The following is a 6486-nucleotide window of genomic DNA, read 5'->3' on the forward strand; positions in this document are numbered from 1 at the left end:
ATCCAATATGTTTTATGGACACATTATACGAGCCATTTATTATCACATAGTTGTTTGGCTCCTTTTTAAATCATAATGATAACAGAAATCACCCAAATGGCCTTGATCAAAAGTTTACATACCCTTGAATATTTGGCCTTGTTACAGACACACAAGGTGACACACAGGTGAAAATGGCAATTAAAGGCAAATTTCCCACACCTGTGGCTTTTTAAATTGCAATTAGTGTCTGTGTATAAATGTATGTGTTGGCTCTTGTGTGGATGCACTGGGCAGACTAGATACTGAACCATTAGGAACAGAAAATAACTCCCAAAAGACCTGCATAACAAGGTAATGGACCTTTACAGTCTCCTGACTTTAATATTGTCGAGCCACTCTGGGGAGATCTCAAACGTGCAGTTCATGCAAGACGACCAAATACTTTGCGTGTCCTGCAGCTTACACATTACCATACCCTTGGGCTTGGATAAACTTACCTACCTTGGGCTTGGATAAATGGTCCAAGGGTATGCAAACTTTTGAGCACAACTGTTAATAGGCTGGCTAGAGGTTGTCATATTGAAGCACTTACCAAAATCTTTGTCACTGACCCTGTAATTCTTCATAAACACGCATACTTAATCAAAAACACCAGACCAATGTAAAACGTCAAATGGATTGTTTCCAGATACCAAAGCTAGTTCAATATCCCGAGTGGACTGTATGGAGATAGAATTGCTTCTAAATTATTGCGAATCTGCAGATCACAATTTACAAATGTATATTACAATGTTTAAACAGAAAATACAATTTACAAATAAATGTAACATCCACATACAGATGTATCATGATCTGCAAATACAAAACATGATCCACAAATATATTTAATTACCCATAAACTCCTTTCTACTTGTACCTCAAACCAAGGATATGAATATATGAAAGATTATTTGGGATTATCCCTCACACCTTTGAACAGTAAATTCACAATTTGAGGATAACATTATATTTGTGGATTGGCTTCTATTTGTAACATTTTGACATAGTTTTGCTATGTTTTATACTACTTAAAAATCTACAATTACACAAATTCTACATACAAATATCTGTAAATATGAAACGCGGTCCACAAATGTAATTCAGAATCTTCAAACAGACACGTTTAAAATTCACAAACAAATAATTTACGATCTGTAAATATGAAACAAAATCCGCAATTTGAATTCACAATATGCATACAATTTTCATCAGGTGAAGAGGTGTTTGTGAGTGACATTTGAGTTTGTGGAATGTATCGTATTTGTGGATAGCAAACTGTGTTTGTGGATTGGTTCCTGTTTGTTTACAGAATTTTAATGAAATAAAATTGCAAAAACGATTTTTAATTGCAATCCTATGAGGCTAAAAAGGTTCTCTCTTCGCTAGCTTTCTTTACACCAGTGGTTCTCAACCGGTGGGGCCCACCCCCCTAGGGGGGCGGACACTTTCCCAGGGGGGCGCGAGTAGGCTACAGAATGAGAGAAAAAAAAAGAACACGAAAATTCCCCCCATGTTGAAATATTATAACACAAATCATCCTCCTGGCAACTTTTGTGTCAAAAGCGACTAGCGACAAATCTAGTGACATGTATCCGGGTGTCTCTGTAAAGCACTTTGTGACAACTGCTGTTGTAAAAAGGGCTTTATAAATAAATTTGATTGATTGATTGGATGTATATTGCATATTTGTCATAATTTAAACAAGTCTTCCGAAGAGAAACGGTATCTCTCTCTCCCCCGCCTGTGTGTGTGTGAGTGAAAGAGACAGCCCGGTCAGCGAGGTTGTCAAGCCCACAGTGCACTCTTTTGGAGTTTAACTCCGAAAAGACCAGTTAATCAAAGTTAACCACAGGTTCCCGTTGATCTTATGATGGACATGTGTTGTGATATAAACAAACGAACCGTCAACGGTGAAATAAAAGCCTCTTATTAACGAGAGCCGTCTGAGAGACCTCCAGCTTACAGTGAGGTCTCTGCGCAGGACTGTCCGACCGACAAGCTAGTGGCCAGGGCAGGCACTTCATGGAGCTTCTCAACTCCGAAAACTTTGAAGCAAATTGTAAATTCCTAAAACATTGTCAGAAGTGAATTTAGTGATTAATAAGATGGCGAAAAATGTTTTGTGGTGTTTGGAGACTCGAAAGCACGTATCACTCTGCAGTTACTGTGCTCAACGAGTACACTGAAAAAAATGATTTTGTGGTGTAGTAATATTTATTAGGTTAACTGTCACAATTTTTATTTTCTAATTGTAAGTATCAGTGAGAACTGGAATTATTCAAGTAAATGTGAGGTCCTCGCACCAGTCAAGGTCTAACTCCTCCCCGCCACACTCCTCACCTACCACCGTTACGCTCCCACTCCCAGATACACGTGAACGCAGCCAGCAATCCAGATCGCAATCTCCAGAATTCTAAACACCTGTGTCCAGTTTCCTCCCCTATTTAACCTGTCCTCTGTCTTCACTCCCGCGTGAGGTATTGTTTGTAGTGGACTTTCCAAGCCGTTATCGCTCGTAGCATTCACCTGTTTGACTCCCAGCCTGCCATTCCCTCTCTTCCCGTCCCCGTCCTCCAGTGTGATTTAGAGACCTGCATCCTTACCCGTCTGTCTGTTCCCTTGTTTCTCCTCCTGTTGAAACCTGCCTGTGCCGTTGCCCTTACGGACTGATTACCCGGTATCCCGACCTGCCTGCCTGTCCCTGGATTCCTCTATCGTCTACCCTTGTCGGTACTGTCACCTTCGCGGACGGATCGCTCGGTGTCCTGACCTGCCTGCCTGCTTTCGGTTTCTCCGCTTCGTCGCTTCCTGCCTGTGCCTTTGCCTTCGTGGACTGACTTCCTGGTTACCGAACCTACCGGCCCGACTCTACGGTTTTGTCAACCGCCTACTCCTCTGTACTGAAATAAACCGACAGTTGCGTCTCCGCAATTGGAACCACACCCCCCAGGTCTCGGTGTTCATTACAGTAAAACTATATATGTAATTCATATAATAAATAAAGTGTGTGGGAAGAGTAAGTTTTATTATGTATTTTCACATAATAATCACAGGTATCATATTATGAACTTAGAAATACCAAGTAAGTTTAAATAGAGTTGGGTGTTTTGAATCCGCGCATGCGCCTTTTGACGCGCATACAGGACGCATGCGCTTCATTGAGCGCCAAAACACAAGACGATCATGTTTAATGGAGGCAGGAGCAGCTAAATCGTCTTAAAGGTAAATCTTTCAGGGTTTTTCCTGCATATGTAACGGAGTTAAAATATAATATAATCCCACTTGCCATTATCACACATCACTGTAGCTTAATTTTACCATGGTCACTAAACGCAACTTACCTTGGGGTCGTGGTCGTGCACCCCGGGGTACAGCAGTCAGTCCTTGCTGTCCCCTTGGTAAGTGCACAAGTTATGAGCTCCACCGTCGTTTTTGTAAATTATCTTAATTGTATACAAAACGAGTGGTTTATTTTGTTTATGAAACGTATAGCGCCCGAACGATCAAGCACATTCTTTTAATGTAAAGTTGATGGTGGTTTTCTTTATTCATTTATATTATGTGGCCAGTGCGACACGTGTTGCTAGCCAACCAGCTAACCTCTTTCTATTTTGCACTTGCAGTGAGAAGTATGTGTGTCTGTAATCCAAGATTTCCGGGAGAGATGGCCTGCTCTTTTCTCTGAAGCTCAGGTAAAACAAGTGTCTGTTACATTTATAAATCCATTAAGATGTTTGTTAAAAAGTAAATAGCATAATCGTACCTCCTTTTTTCAGATCAAGGAGGAATTCAAAAGAATCACAACGGTTCCCTTGGAAATAACTTTTTTCACTAAGCTGGACTTCTACACTCCAAAAATGCAGGAGATATTCAGCAAAAAAGGCGGAGTAGCTGGGACCAAAATACGACCACTTCTGGATTCACTCTGCCAGGTAAAGCAAGGGTTCCCAAACTTTTTTGGCTCAAGACTGATTACAGACAGTCGATGTGTTGCTGGAACCCAAACCTGATCTTTCTTTGTCGTGTGTGTGTGTGTGTGTGTGTGTGTGTGTGTGTGTGAAAAAAAATAAAAAATAAAAATAGTCTTGGAAACCCATAGTTTGGGAAAGGCTGAATTAAAGTTTCAAATGCATTCAGTTACTTTTGAAGTGGATTAACCTACAGCAGTTCAGAGTAATGCACTAAGAGGACCAACCAATGCAGATCCAGGATATCAAAGTTTTGTATGAATTTTGATGTTGCTTCTATTGACAAACTGTTTAGATTAGTACATTCATATAGTACTTCCTACACAAGTATCTTCTGTCTGTTAAAACAGCGACATGTTGAAGCGAGACGGGAAGCCATTATTCGCGCCCTGATGGAATTCCTGGGGGAGTCTTCAGGGGAACTCATCAAGAACTACAAGGTAAATTCAAACATTTTCCGATCACAAAGTTCACTTGAGTACATTTTATTGAATGCTTATTCACTTCCCCTTTAAATGAAATTTGCTTGAACTATCAAATAATTTAAAATTGAGCCAATATTGGTCCCTTTGAACAAATTTTAATCTAAATTTACCAAATTATCAAGTTTATTGAATATTTCTTGATGAAATTTTGTATAATGCATTAAAATGAACCGCATTAAGTGAAGTATTAGATACCTTTGGCTGATCATTGCCTTTAAAACAACTCAATAAAAGAAACAAAATGCATCCTTTCAATAAGTAGTCTTTATTGTAAGTGCATTCTGGTAAGTGCAGCTTATGTTTCCAGACCCTAACAACACAAATGCAAACACAAAAGAGACAAATAAGCTGTAAATAATGGGTCACAGATGTAAGTGTGAGCATGAAAAGAGCGAGGGGCGAAATATAGCACTTTTTAGTTTCAAGATGCTCTGCTTTTTTAGTTACTAATTACTCATTATACAGAAACAGACGTTTAGAACCTCAGGGCAAAACACTGTTCTTTAAGATGAAACGTTTTAAGATGAAACTAATAATAAGCATGTCTTTTAAGATGCACTGAAGGTTCCTGAAGCATGTCAAATGTTTTTTTCCCCCCAGAGTTTAAGGTTTGAAGGATTGGCTATGTATTCAGTTCCTGAATGTTTCCTTGCGCCTTTTAACAAGCTACCTCAAACCCATTTTAGCCGCCCTAAGATTCATGCTCTTCTGGGAGTTTGCCGAGATGTTTCTTTCTCAGAAAACTGCATTGAACGGCAACTTGGCTTCAAACATCCAAAAAATATGTAATGAATCCAAAAAAATGTCTCCATACTGCTCATCAACAACAACAAATTGTGTTTGCTCTGCTTTGCTTCCTCTGTGGTGCTGTGTGAACACAGATCGGCTGGCTGGAAGTTAGTAATGTGTAAATTTGTGTATGGCGTTGGAAGGAGCACGCATGGGAAGAGCAGCAGAGCAAACAAAGCTGAAAACACAAGTTTGTAATGTTTTTTACAATCGTCTTGGCATGTGTGAGCTAGAGGACACTTGGATTACCTCAGACAAGCAATATGGAGACATTTAATTGATTATTGATGTATTTTTGGATGTTTGAAGCTAAGATACAGCTCACTGCAGTTGAGTGGATAAATACGTTTCGAACTCACAGAAGAACACGGATGTTATCAAAACTTCACCAATCCTATTGACAAAGGGGTGAGTAAATAATAACAAAAAATTAATCTTAGGGTGAACTATACCTTGTTGTTTTGCCATGCAAACTTGCCGGAAAATGTTTAATTGAAAAATCAATTTTTTTCACTTAAATAAATGGGTTCTTAAATTAAACAGTTGCCTCTTTTTTTTAAGTCATTGTTTCAATAAACAAAAACATTAAGAACACCCTTTTAGGCAATTTATACTGCAGACAAATTATCTAAAATTTGTGTAAAAGTTACTTAAATATAGTCCATAAATAAAAGACAGAAAAAGTATTTAAAAATGACATTTTTCTGTTTGAAGCAGTCAGAGTTTAAGTAAAACGTACAAAGAATGGGAGAGTAAAACTCAATAACCATATTAATAAACATCAGTAAATTACCTGAGGTTTGCTAGTAAAAGAAACTTATATCTGCAAGTAAAATTTACTTGATGATCGCCCTTGTAGAATTTACTCACAATTTCTAAGTGCAAAAAGTTTCCTAGGTTTTCCCAAGTAAATAACACTCAACATTTTTTTCAGTGTAGCGGGTGTTGCTGCGAGCCCGTCCAAAAGCACTCACAGGCGGTCAGTCTCTCAGTAGCCTCGCGCAGCAGTGAGGACACTCGCACCACTCCGCGTCCAGGCTGCAAATGAATCGTGCATGCGCATGGCCGCCACCGTTCCCGCCCTGGTTTACAGAGCGGGGTGTAAATGTTTCTTCACTCACTTTCACACAAAAATAAATCTCTGCATTTGACTCACATTCACTCCAGTCTAGTCTCTTGCCAAGTTCGCTTGTGCCATCTCTCGCTAGTCTAGTTGTTATCCA

At 39.3% G+C, this 6486-nt stretch overlaps 1 long non-coding RNA gene across 2 annotated transcripts; it reads left to right on the forward strand.

Annotated features, from left to right (window-relative positions):
- Positions 1 to 252: 252 nt before the first annotated feature.
- Positions 253 to 6268, forward strand: LOC105008209. Of its 2 annotated transcripts, none has more exons than XR_004575442.1 (5): positions 253 to 333; positions 3645 to 3713; positions 3798 to 3953; positions 4340 to 4429; positions 6198 to 6268. It is a non-coding gene; the product is annotated as an uncharacterized LOC105008209 (long non-coding RNA). The 2 variants fall into 2 exon arrangements; XR_004575443.1 differs by lacking the exon at positions 253 to 333 and adding an exon at positions 3319 to 3419.
- Positions 6269 to 6486: the final 218 nt, after the last annotated feature.

This window comes from Esox lucius, chromosome 24 (genome assembly GCF_011004845.1).
Source record: "Esox lucius isolate fEsoLuc1 chromosome 24, fEsoLuc1.pri, whole genome shotgun sequence".
NCBI classification, from domain to species: Eukaryota; Metazoa; Chordata; class Actinopteri; order Esociformes; family Esocidae; genus Esox; species Esox lucius.